At 41.5% G+C, this 14,536-nt stretch overlaps 1 protein-coding gene across 4 annotated transcripts in view; it reads right to left on the bottom strand.

Annotated features, from left to right (window-relative positions):
* Positions 1-14,536, bottom strand: part of LOC126195299 (uncharacterized) — a 44,321-nt gene that overhangs the window by 14,473 nt on the left and 15,312 nt on the right. The gene's annotated exons all lie outside the window — the stretch shown is intronic.

Below are 14,536 nucleotides of genomic sequence, written 5' to 3'. Positions count from 1 at the left end.
CTGAAATCACTTTCTTCCTCCTACAAGTTAGCTATCTGTACGCCTTGTGATAGCTCCACTTCTAATGAACCAAAATTGTCCATGCTGATGTGTGCAATCTGGCTCGCATCCACTTCTTGTACACAGGACAAACAGTGGCCAATAAAACATTGTGCCTTATCCAGTTCTTTGTTTTCTGCCACGGGCTCATCCACACACAAAATATTAACTGGCATGTCTGGTCCTACATTCACCCATATTATCTTTCCTGTGCCTTTCAGTATATTCTGCAAGTCAAGTCTCAGAGACCTGGAACACAGCTTTGTCAGTTTACCCAGCACCTGGAGTGTCTATTTTGCTTGTCAGTTTCTCCTTTTAGCTCTAAAACTGAGATGGGACAAGGTCCACCCAGCTCCACTCTCTGCTGCTGTATATCGACTTCAGTGTGATGTTTAATCAGGAGATCTAGCCCCAATATGACTTCATAGCTTAAGCGTATGCTGCGGAGAACTTCCACAGAAGCCCAAAAGCCTTTAATGCCCTCCCTCCCCTACCCTCCTGCACCGCTTCCCCCTCCCCAACTCGGAAACCCAACATTGTAGAAACACAGGAGTTAATATTTCCTCTTCCTACCCCACTTAACCTACAAGGTTGGTTCAGATTCCTTACACCAAATACATCCTTACTGGCTACAGGTAACTGTGATCCCCTATCTAACAAAAATTTGCACACTCTTCCTCCAATTATTCCAGTTAAACAATAGTCTGCCACTGATTTTGCATGGGGTGCCTCATTGGTACCAACATATACTGGGAACACTACACAATAATTCTAACATTCCCTCTTCAATTTAACTTTGCAGTGCTTTTATACTTGACAAGGCAGGTATTATTGTGGTCGAGGTCATCTACATGGCCTGCTGAAACATTTTGAAATGTCTGTTATTGCCCCCATCACCCAAGTCATAGTTGCAGAGCCACTAGCATGGAGTAAATGCTTGAGTCATACCACTACTATACTATTTGGTTGGTGTGTTAGTTCATAACATTTTTGTTTTGAACATTGGTATTCCACTTACTCTGGGTTTATTTACTGATCATCATTTTTTATTTGTAGTTCGCTGTTGCTATTTGAGTTTACTTACTGACATTTTGTCATCTGGAGATAGTGAGTGGAGCTGTGGATACTAGAAAATAGAGTGCCAAGTGGAGAAGTTTGAACATTTTTGACATATTCTTCTGTTTGATTTCAATAGAGGAGTTACAGCAGTGGAGGCTGCTTGAAACATTTGTGCCATGTATGGCGTAATGCCACTGGATAGAGCAAGGCAAGAAAATGGTTTTCTCATTTTGAGGCTTGTTTTGACACTAGTGACTCTCCACATTCAGGAAGATCTTTGGGGTTTGATGAAGATCGTTTAAACAAATTAATCCACAATGAATCACACCAGTGAACCCAAGAAGTGGCAAATGTGATGAGTTGTGATCATTTCACCATCGTGTGACATTTGCATGCAATGGGGAAGGTTCAAAAACTGGGTGTATGGGTACTGCACGCTCTAAGCCAAAATTATAAATACCAACAGGTGGCCTGCTTGTCATCAATTGTCTCATGGCAACACCAGCCATTCCTATCCTGTATCATTACTGGTGATGACAAATGGTGTCCTTTTGCTACCATATGGAAATGAACGGAATGGCTGAGCCCAAACAAAAAGGCAACTCCCCGAACAAAGACCTACATGTATCCACGAAAAGATAATGTTATGCAGCTGCTGGAACATTGATTGTGTGGTGTACTATGAATTGCTTCTTTGAGGTGTAACCATCACTACTGACATTTATTGTCAACAACTGAGATGTCTTGCAGACACAGTCCAAGAACAATGGTCAGGAAGACTGCGTAAAGTGATGCTATTCCACAATAATGCCTGCTCGCATTCTGCTACACTGACAAAAAACTCTATATAGGTGTTGGGTTGGGAAGTAATTCTGCACCCACCTCAGACTTTTACCTTTTCTGCTCCCGTGGAACAACCTTCAAGGAACTCTGTTTCCAGATGAAAACGCACTCCGAAAATGGCTCAATGAGTTGTTCACATCTAAAACGCTTGATTTCTGCAGTCATGGAATCAGAAAGTTAGCCCAGTACTGACAGATTGTTGTAAATATTGAAACAATATATATTATTGATGGCTAAAGTTTCTGTTATGTGTATCCATTGTGTTCATTAAACTTATGGTAAAACACTATGAAATTTTGTGCTAACCTAATATAAAAGATAAATTTACATTTTTCATTTTACTATGCCCCATTTCCCCAAATACTAGTAATAACAACTACTTTTATCTAGATAAGTACTAATAAACTAAATAAATAACACTCAATTGTACAGATAAAAGTAATGTATACAAAATGTTTTACAGTGTGCTATACTGCAGGAACACTGAGAAGCAATTTTTTAAAATGGAAACACTATTTTTTAAGTAAATTAGCACTGTAAATTAGAACTAATGCTCAGCACCAGAAACACAGTTCTTCACTCAAACAGTACATTTTCCTCCACATGTTGATTTCCATAGGTACATTAAACAGAAAAGAAAGCAGAAAAAATTCTCATATATTATCCAACCCAGGACTGTATCATTTATCAGACTGGGTTGTGCAAAAACTTAAAAGAATTTGTAATTCAGCTGCATGTATTTTCCTCCCCAACAGCTAGGGCATCTCTCTCATGAGTGTACTCTCATCTATAGGCCATGGGTCTTGAAAAGGTCTTTCAGAAACACATTTATCAATGTTGAAGCAAGAGAGAACATACTTCTACACTTAACGAAACTGTCTGTTAGTTCTACTGAATGTGTGAATGACCTTCTGTCCTGACTGTAAGGTCAAGGAACTACTTTTGAAGACTTTTTTCTTTGTGAAGTTGCATAAATTCGGTAAATGTTTCAAGCCATGTTTTGATTTCAGAAATCTATGCCAGAAGCAGCTCATATATGAGATCAAATTTGGAAAATTGTTGCTACTGCACAAATTTCTGTCACACTGTTGGTAATGGACACACTTCAAATTTTTATCTGCAGCTTCATGCCCAGTGCTGTTTGGTTTGTGTTGTGTTTAAAGGAACAGAAGAATAACTGGCCAACTATGAAATTGTTACACATATTCAAAGTTATTAAGATGAAATATACAGATTTTTAATATAAGTTAAATTGTTGCTTTTCTATGTTCTTACATCACTTTTATGCTATTGTAAATTGTACTCTTAACACAACATATTTTTTGCACAACATACATGACCTATACCATAAGCTCATTTCTTTTATAACTTAATTCTGAACTCGAAACATATTCTTTGTTTGTAGCAAGTCTTCAGTTACCTTGTTGTATCCATTGTTTGTAATGTTTTCTTCTTGTTGGCACTATAATTTTTCAGTGCATGTGCTAATGTGTGTGTGTGTGTGTGTGTTGTGTTGTGTTGTGGGATAAAAAGTTACTCTCTCTGGGGCAATTTGTGTGTGTATGTGTGTGTGTGTGTGGGACACAAAGTTACTCTCTCTGGGGCAATTTGCTTTTTGATATTGACTTTATTATTTCAAACAATGAAAACTCCATGTAGCAATATCAACAATGTAGGTAAAGACAGAGTGCTACTTACCGTAAAGAAGACATGTAAAGTTGCAGACAGGCACAATCAAAAGAACGCATAAAGCTTTTGGCCACAGCTTTCATCAGTAAAAGAAAGACAGACACACACACACACACACACACATTAGCACATGCACTGAAAAATTATAGTGCCAACAAGAAGAAAACATTACAAACAATGGATACAACAAGGTAACTGAAGACTTGCTACAAACAAAGAATATGTTTGAAGGCCGGGATAATTATGCGAGTGGAGAATGTGTTGTAAGGATAACTCTCATCTGCACAGGTCAGAAAAACAGGTGGTGGAGGGAGGGATCCAGATGGCTCAGGTAGTGAAGCAGCCATTAAAATCAAGTGTTTTATGTTCAGCTGCCTTGACCACAATTTGGCAGTGGCCGCTCATCTTGGTGGACAGAAGTTTAGTGGTCATACCAATATAAAAAGCTGTGCAATGACTGCAGCAGCGCTGGTAAATGACATGGCTGCTTCGACAGGGGGCCTAGCCCCTGATGGGGCAGAATAAGCCTGTGACAAGAGTGGAATAGCAAGTGCTGGGTGGGTTGATTGGGCAGGTTTTGCACCTCTGTTTTCCAAAGGGATGTGATCCTTGTGGCACGGGGTTGAGATTGGGAGTTGCCTAGGGATGGACTAAGATGTTGTGGAGGTTGAGTGGGTGACAGAAAACCACTTTAGGAGGGGTGGGAAGTATCTCAGGTAGGATGTCCCTCATTTCAGGGCACAATGATAGGTAATCAAAGCCCTGGTGAATGATGTGGTTCAGTTGTTCCAGTCTGGGGTGGTACTGAGTGATGAAGGGGACACCCCTTTGTGGCTGGTTCTTGGGGCTGGTGGGAGGATTGAGGCTGTAAGGTGAAATGGCACAGCAGATTTGTTTGTGGACTAGATCTGGGGTAGTGTCTGCCTGTGAAGGCCTTGGTGAGACCCTCAGATACTGAGCAAGAGAGTTTTTGTCCCTGCAGATACACATCCAGAGGTGGACAGGATGTATGGAGCGATTTTTTGGTGTGAAAGGAATGATGGCTGTCAAAATGCAGGTATTATTCGTGGTTGGTGGATTTAATGTGGACAGCGGTCCAGATGGAGCCAGCAGAGAGGAGGTGGTCAATGCCCAGGAACCTGACAATGTGGATTGAAGAGGGCTATGTGAAGCGGATGGGAGAAAAGACGTTGCGGTTATGAAGGAATGAGAACAGAGTTTCTTTGTCCTGAGTCCAGATCATGAAGATATCATCAATGAACCTGAGCCAGACCAGGTGTTTTGTATTTTGGGAGGCTAAGAAGGTCTCCTATAGATGGCCCATAAAAAGGTGGCTGTGTGCGGATTTGTTTATATACCCTACCTTCACATGAGAAGTACCTGTGGGTTAGGATAAAGTTAGTAAGGTGTATGAAGATGAGGCAGTGGGTTTGGAGTCTGAAGGACGTTGGGAAAGGTAGTACTCAATAGTGGTAACACAATGGGCATGAGAGTTGGTGTATCAGGAGCCAGTGTCAAGAGTGTCAGTAGGGATCCAGGAGGTAACATACTTCCCCACACACCGCCTACGCAACAGTTTCAACCCCCTCTGTCTTATCATCTCCTCCCCATTCTCATCTCCCAGCCTCTTTGTTTTCTGTCCTCTGCCAATGCACACGCCCATCTTTCCCCACTCCTCTCCTTTCACTCTTTTTTCCCCCTCCTCTCTGCTCCACAACCCCCTGGCAGTCTAGTCTCTGCACACTCCACCAGACAGCATTTGTCTCTCTCCCCACCTGTACACTACTATCCCTTCCCCTTTCCCGCTCCCTCCAGAGTGCTGGTTGCATCCCACATGATATCTGCATTCCAGCACGAGATGCTGGACATGGCGGTTGTGTGTGGATGAGGTGTGCTTGCTTGTGCATGTGAATGGTGTGTGTCTTTCTTTTACTGATGAAGGCTGTGGCCAAAAGCTTTATGTAAGTGTCTGTCTGCAACTTGACGTGTCTTCTTTATGGTAAGTAGCAATCTGTCTTTTCCTATATTGCTGACTATTGTCTTGTATCTGGTTTATTAGTATATTGTGATGAATATATGTCTTTAATTCCTATACAAATAACATTACAGCATAATAATGGAACAGGCTCACAACTGGTTTGCAGCCACCATCTTAACCTTAATCCTGTAGAAACTCACACTATGCAATTCCAAACAAATAAAAATGACTTACAGGTAACAGAAGTTAAGATCATTGGGTGTACACTGGATTAGGTCCCGTTTGTGAAGCTGTTGGGTATCAAGATGGATAATAAACTGAGTTGGCACTAGCACATGGATAAGTTACCCAAAAAGTTCAGTTTTGCCTGCTTTGTACTCAGAAATCCCTCTCACTTCGTTGACATCCAGACAAGATGCTGAGCACACTTTGTGCACTTTCACTCAATTCTGTCCTGTGACACAATCCTCAGGGGCATTGTAGCTAATGTGAAAAACCTCTGTTCTACAGACAGGGGCAGATCCAAGTTGGACTCATGAGAGGGGGGGTGAGGGTGGGGGGTGTGTGATGAAAAAATTTTCAATAATCTGAAGCTGTTGTATATTAGTCCTTAATTAAACTGTTTAGAGTGCCTTTTGCTACCAGTAACCAGAGTTAGGATATTTAGGGCTGTTAGAAAAATCCAAGAAGGTAGATCCTTTTAGTAACACAATACTTAATTTGAGAAACAAAGTCATTCTTCAGTATTTGAATAAGAAAGTATTAATAACAATGGAAATGTCTCGTGTTTAAATTCTAGAAGAACAGTGATCAAAAGATTGTCTTAGGGGTCAACATTGTACATTCCTTTTAACACTTTTGTTGAATCTCTGAATTACGTAGTCCATGTTAGCACTAATATCTCTGTGAATACAGAGCAAGTTTTTGAAATTTTTGAGTTTAGTCTCACAAACCAGAATTATTTCCATATTTCTGCATTGTCTAACAAGAGACACCCAGGGAAAAAGCACCACAGGTGCTAAGACACAACGTCATCGAGACTCAGCACTTGCACAAGTTCCACCAGTTCACTGGTGGCGCTCAGGATGAAGATATCGACTTCGCCTTGACCAACTGCCAGCCAAGTACAATCTGCCAATGACTGGACGACAACATACAGAAGCCTACTTGGAAGATATAAGAGCAGCTCTCACCCACTTGGCTATAAATCATTGTCCAGGGCTGACTCTCACAGAACACAATTTAGTGAACTCTTAGAAATGAACAGACTGTTGTTGTAAATTGCATTTGCTATGCACTGTGAAGTTTACCTATGATTTTTTGCACTTAGCCATTGAGGGCTTCTTTGTGTTATATTACACTTCTCATACATGACATAGGTGATACTGAAATAAATGTAGTTAAGAATGAGGAAAAGATCTTCTGATTATCCGTGCTTTGTTCAAGACTTTGAAAATGGCAGAGATACAGTCATAGGTGGCAAATCTGTGTAAAAAGATGGAGGTAGCAGCTCTGTAGGTAGGGGTTGAGCTAAACTTGCCTCTATCTTGTGGCCATCTTCTACTTTCTTCAAACGTCGATTTCTACATTTCAGTAAGGTCAAACATAATGCAGGTGTTTTTGATGGTCCTCAGATCAGGGAGCTTATAAAAGATCAACATGTCGATGTTACTGTGGAAGATACAGAGAGGAATGCCTAGTTGGAACTGAAATCAATTAAAAAAAAGAAAAACAAATCTGGCTACTATATGAGCATAGAGTATGAAAATGCTGTTGAGAAACTCCGGCAGAACTTCCACATTCTTGCTGCTCATATGTCTACAAAGATGCACCCGTCAGCTCACATTTAGATTACTCCCCTGACAAATGTGGAGATTATACTGGGGAACAAGATGAGCATTTCATAGAGATATTAGAGGATGGAGGAGTGGTACTGGGGTCATTGGGGTGTGAACATGCTTACTGGCTATTGATGGTGCCTCAAGAGAGATATTCCAGATGCAAAACACTTACAGAAGTCCTTAAAAGAGCCTTTCTTCCATAAAATAATGTTCATGTGGGATCTTACATGCATCATTTAGACTTCATCCACATGCAAGACTGTTTTCTAACTACACTAGTGTCCAACATTAAACGAACAAACCGCTGTTTCTCCATCTGTGTCTAATTCATGATATAGTCATACAAATTGTCAACAAATGTCTGCAGGAACATGTTCTGCACAGCAGATGGCCTTCCAGTCAACAGACAACCACATCAACAATGACGTCAGGGCACCTATCAAACAGGGTAGTGTTTGTCAGGTAGTCCCAAAACACCAGTCACAGTGTGCACTGTCACAGATGGCACAGTATAGCACAGAGAAAATGCCTACCAGTCACTCTGCAGTGGAGGGCCATAGGGAGAATGGAAGCAGGACAGTCGCAAACTGACGTGACCTAATGTGAATCATTCTGTTGTTTCTTGGATGTTGCATCAGTTTATAGAGACCAAAACTGTATCCTGAAGATCAGAGCAGGGCTGACCACATGTGACAACAGAAGGAGAGAACTGTTATTTGGCTATAAGAGCATGATGTGCCACCTTAGTACTGCAGTGTAACTGGCATCTGACCTCTCAGCACCCACTGGATGTGTTGTACCAAGGCAAACGATGTACAGAAGACTTCAACAGAGTGGCCTTTATTGTCGAGACCTGCTATATGTTTTCCTCTGACATGTCTTCACAGAAGGGAACATCTAGAGTGGAGACATCAACATGACACTTGGATAGTCAAACAGAGGGCCAATGTTCTTTTTACAGATGAGTGCCAATTTGGTCTGGAGAGTGATTCTCAACAGATTTGCATCTGGATGGCAGGGGGAACATGATTTCAGGAACCAAGCATTATGGAAAGAGACTGATACTAGGAAGGTCCCTAATGGTGTGGGCAGGGATTATGTTGACCACTCTAACACCCCTCTATGAAATTGTATGGGTGAATCGGTAACGTCAGGTATCGTGATATCTTGGGACCTCATGTACAGTTGTGGCGAGATGCTGTGGGCTCAGACTTTGTATTCAAGAACAACAATGCTCGACCTCATAGGGCTTGTGTGGTTGATGTTTTCTTGGAAATGGAAGATATTCCATGTCTGGCATGGCCTGCCCACTCTCCATATTTGAATCCCATAAAGCACGTCTGGGATGCACTAGGGAGATGGGTTGCATCATATCGGCATCCACCAACCACACTCCAAGACTTGCGAGCAGCCCTGCAAGAAGAACGAGCCTTATTGCCTCAACATGAGACTGATGCCATCATTCACAGCATGCCCCATCATTTTCAGGCCTGTATTGCTGACAGAGGAGGCCACACCACGTGCTGAGCACATTAACCAGTTGTCGGAAAGTGTGGGGAAACCCATTTCGTTGGAAAAAACGAAGAACATTTTTGTCTACCATTATGCCTGTTGCAGCTGCTTATGTTCTGTAATATACAGATTGTTCCTACTTTACTATCACTTGTTTATGGTGTTTTGTGGCAAGATAAATGCAATCTTGGAAAATTTCAGTTTGTTCTTTAATTTTGGGTACCAGTATGTAATCAGCATACTTGTATATATTGTATTAAAAAAATTTCTAGGATGCCATATTTTAAAAAGTGAAACAACAATGAAACCTGACCTGACTCAACAAAATGAGCAACATTTCTGAATTCTGAGGGCACGAAAGATTAAGAATCAGCTTAAAAAACCCTGACCTCAACAATGACAAAGACCAGTGTTATTTTTGTCACTCCCTCTAAGCAGCTTGTGACAAGGAAAGTCAAATTATCTGCAGCAGGTTTCAAGTGCCATGTTGTCTCTCACCTCAGTTCTGACCATTAGACATGATAACATATAAATTTCTTTCCAAAGTGTCTGGAGCAGAGCAGAAAGAACTGTAATCATTGCACCTCACTGCAGCAATCATCAGACCCAAAGATCTAACCATGCAGTTACTTCGGATGCAGAATATTTCAACACATATGTATAAATATCTGTCCTTGGCTACACGCTGATGACATTGTGCAGAGGAGATTTCTACATGCACATTTGGAAGTGCACAACCTTCTGGCTCTTATCCCAGATCCAACTGTCATGTTGTCAGAATTGGAGCAATGCTACAGCATTAAGACACTCATCAATCTCTTGCAATGTTCTGGAAATATAAGCCACAAAAGCATTTCAGAATTCTTGCTTCAGGCTAAAGCCACTGTATGGTGACAGAAATGGATGGCCTAGATATGCAGTCATCTTGTGAGATACTTCCATCAGCAATTTGTAGTGCCCTGGGTTGAGACCTGTACTGTTGTCAGGATGACAGAGCGTGGACAGCGGTGGAGCAGCCTACTCGGTGAACTGGGTACTAATGACACAACATTAGTGAAACAAGAATTTATTAGTTAAAATTTACAATAATTCATTCTCTTCTATGTAGGCTCCCAGGCTGGTTGTGGTGTTGCATAGTGGCATTGGAAGTTACTGATTGTGTCTCAGCGAACCCCAGTGGGTGTTGTTCTCAGCATGTGGCTCACGCTATCATGGTGTCATGTGAGTGGCGGGCATCAGAGGCAAATGGCATAACTTGTCAGGCAGACAGATTGTGCTCTGTGCCTGTTTGTCACTCTGATTGTGACACAGGGTGTTGACCTGGCTAGGTGCAGGCTATAGAGAACTCTGAAAGTATTTTACATTTGTCTGTTATAACACTTCATCCAGAATGAACAGTAACATTAAAAACCTAGAATCCTTTACTGTTGAGGATAAACAGCATGCTTTGTTAGCTGTCTTTTTTTCTCTCCATGTTGCTATTTCATCTACCACTTCCACCACCAGACCTTAGTCTTCAGCAAATTGATGCATAGCTTTGTGATACTCTATCCACACGTGTTCACACAGAGACTTCAGAGAAGCACTTACCTTTGATAGCAGTAGAATCTGACATTTTGTATGTTTCCCAAAAAAGATGCTGTAGTTTTTATCACGTCAACAGCATTTCTCCCTTCAGGTACCTTGTTCAAAGAAGATAGGGAATTGCTTGACTTATGATTGAATCAAGATGGCCCCGATGCATTCACGCGTATACCTGGATTTCCTTAACTGCTCCTCGTGCTTTGGAAACCATGCCAGTGCATTCATTGGTGCTGATGCCAACACATTTATCAGTTGACAGCCCTATCTTCTTCAGGATCCTCAAGCCCATTCAACCAACAGCCTTTCATATAAGGCTCACCACATAATCAAGCTGATTAGGTTGGCCACCATGACGATTATCTTTACTCTTCCTATGGATACTTCTATACAAATGGTTTTAGATTCTTCTTCATTGGAAAGGTAAGAACTTTTTTCGTCTTTTTTAGCTTCAACAAGGCTCAAGTGCATTGAAGAATTCTAAAAAGCCTTCACACACTTTCTGGCAGTAAACACAGCATAAAAGTAGGATTAGTTGAGAACTCCCAGAAGTATCTGTGGTTTCATCAAACACAACTGAGTAGATCCCACTCTCACTAACTCTCTTCAAAATCTACAGCTTATTCCCTGTCCACAGTTGGAAAAAAATTCATTCTGAGCAGTCTTGCTAATATGGAAATGGAAGATATTCCATGTCTGGCATGGCCTGCCCACTCTCCATATTTGAATCCCATAAATCATGTCTGGGATGCACTAAGGAGATGGGTTGCATCATATCGGCATCCACCAACCACACTCCAAGACTTGCAAGCAGCTCTGCAAGAAGAATGAGCCTTATTGCCTCAACATGAGACTGATGCCATCATTCACAGCATGCCCCATCATTTTCAGGCTGTCATTCTGATTGTGACACAGGGTGTTGACCTGGCTAGGTGCAGGCTGTAGAGAACTCTGAAAGAATCTGTCTTCAAATGATCTTCTAGCTTTGTGTCACCACTATCCACTCTATTGCAAAAGTAATCAGCAGTTCTTACCATCTGAGACTTCACTTTCACAATCTTGACCAGTATGAGAATCTTCTTTTAAAAAAACAAAGGTCCATCATCTTGGTGACTTCTTCATGTGATATTCTGATGGCTTAAAAAATTATACTATCAACAATTGGCTTAAGCCTCTCTATTTTCTTATGTAAGCTTCTGGTTCATTCTACAAATGATGTCCTCCCCTGGATTTTCATTGCTATGCAAGAAATCATTGTCCTTGGTGTTGGCAATAATGGTATCAGGCACCATTAAAGGAGCAGGTTCCAAGGAAGCCAACGGCTCTCACTACTCAGAGGCTCTGCATCATTATCAGCAGGACTGGGCTTCAACTACTTCACGAAAAAGAATAATGATTCAATGCCCATGACTTGGAGTATGTTTTCTCCTTGTACTCTGAAGACAGGTACAGCCATTTTCCTCAACCTTACATCTATTTGTCTCATGTTACAAGCTCTTCATTCTGTTACTAGGACATGGATGATATTTTTATTAAATGTCAGATGTGTTGAGAAACAGATGAAATTGTTAAAACTGAACAAAGCTCCTGGCCCTGATGGAATCCCTGCCAGATTCTATACTGAATTTGCAATTGGATTAGCCCCTCTTCTAACTATAATCTGTCGTGAATCCCTCAAACAAAAATCCACGCTCAGTTCTACGAAAAGGGCACAGGTCACACCCATCTACAAGAAGGGTAGTAGAAGTGATCCACAAAACTACAGTCCAGAATCCTTGACATCGATTTGCTGTAGAATCTTAGAACATATTCTGAGGTCTAACATAATAAGGGATCTAGAACAGAGTGACTTCCTCAATGTCAACCAGCATGGATTTCGAAAACATCAATCATATGAAACCCAACTCGCACTTTTCTCCCATGGCATACTGAAAGCTTTGGACCAAGGCAACCAGATAGATGCAGTATTTCTTGATTTTCGGAAAGTATTTGACTCACTACCACAGCTACACTTATTGTGAAAAGTATGATCATATGCGGTATCAAGTGAAATTTGTGACTGGATTGAGGGGCTTTTTGGAAGGGAGGACACAGCATGTTATCTTGGATGGAGAAAGTCATCATCAGATGTAGAAGTAACTTTGGATGTGCCCCAGGGAAGTGTGTTGGGACCCTTGCTGTTCATGTTGTATATAAATGACCTTGCAGACAATATTAATAGTAAAATCAGGCTTTTTGCAGATAATGCAGTTATCTTTAATGAAGTACTATCTGAAAAAAACTGCACAAATATTCAGTCAGATCTTAAGATTTGAACATGGTTCAGAGACTGGCATTTTGATTAAATGTTCAGAAATGATCCACTGTTGGAATCAGCCAACACATATAAATACCAGGGTGTAACACTTTGTAGGGGTATCAAATGAAATTATCACTTAGATTCCGTCTTGGGTAAGACAGGTGATAGACTTAGTCTACTGGTAGAATACTGAGGAAGTACGATCAGTCTTCAAAGATGATTGTTTACAAATTACTCATGCAACCATTTTGCAAGTGGGCGGGACCTATACCACATAGAACTGACAAAGGATATTGAATGTGTACAGAGAAGGGCAGCACAAATGGTCACAGATTTGTTTAATCACAGAGATACTGAAGGAACTGAACGGGAAGACTCTTCAAGACAGACGTAAACTACGCCAAGAAAATTGATTAACAAAGTTTCAAAAACCGGCTTTAAACTATTACTCTAGGAATACACTACAACCCCATATGTATCGCTCACATACGGATCATGAGGATAAGATTAAAATAATTACTGCATTACAGAGGCAATCAAACAATCATTCTTCCCACACTCCATACATGAATGCAACAGGGAAACCCAAATAACTGGTACAGTGGGACATATCCTCTGCCATGCCCCTCACAGTGGTTGAACAGCGTAGATGTAGATGACGAGTACCTCCATTAGCCTGGTGATGATTCATTCTCACTTATAACTTCCAGCCAATCCATGATGACTGTAGCACCCATCTATCAAACTTGCTATTACTGTGCGCTGTGCACATTCTGATAGCTACAATGCTCACTGCCATGCTGCTACCATACATAAACCAATAGAGTTTGTCATATTTTAGTTGAACCCTCTGCTCACAAGCAATAGAGGAGTGGAGGAAGTGGCACATGAACTCCCAAGTGGGAAGATGAGCACAGGGGTAGAATTTCTGACATCGCATTCTAGCTACAATCACACACAACACATGCTTCTCGCTTCATACCTATCAGCTTATATCGTAAAACTGACACATCAAAGTTTCACGAAATACCAACAATGTAGGAATAGACAGATTGCTACTTACCATACAGAAGACATGTCAAGTTGCAGACTAGACTGCCAAGAGGCGCAGCGTCAGGAGGTTGTGGTGCAGGGAGGTGGGGAAAAAAAGGAACAAAAAAGGAGAGGAGCGAGGAAAGATGGGTGGATGCATTGGCAGAGGGCTGCAAATAAACAGAATGGGAGATGAGAATGGGGAGGAGATGACAGAAGAGATGGAGTGGAAACTGTTGGGAGGAGGGTGTGGTGACAGTATGTTACTGTAGGTTGAGGCTGGCATAATTACGAGAGGATAACTCCCACCTGCATAGTTCATAAAAGCTGGTTGTGGAGGGAAGTATCCAGATGACTCAGATAGTGAAGCAGCCATTGAAATCAAGTGTGTCATGTTCAGCTGCATGTTGTGCCACAGGGTGTTCTACTTTTCTCTTGGCCACAGTTAGGTGATGGCCATTCATCCTGGTGGACAGCTGGTTGGCAGCCATGCCAATACAAAAAACTGTGCAATAATAGCAGCAAAGCTGGTAAATGACATGGCTGTTTTCACAGGTCGCCCAGCCCCTGATGGGGTAGGATAAACCTGTGACAAGACTGGAATAGCAAGTGCTGGATGTATGGATTGGGCAGGTTTTGCACCTTGGTCTTCCACAGGGGTAT

This window comes from Schistocerca nitens, chromosome 7 (genome assembly GCF_023898315.1).
Source record: "Schistocerca nitens isolate TAMUIC-IGC-003100 chromosome 7, iqSchNite1.1, whole genome shotgun sequence".
Taxonomy (NCBI): domain Eukaryota; kingdom Metazoa; phylum Arthropoda; class Insecta; order Orthoptera; family Acrididae; genus Schistocerca; species Schistocerca nitens.
This window is presented reverse-complemented; position numbering and strand designations above follow the sequence as displayed.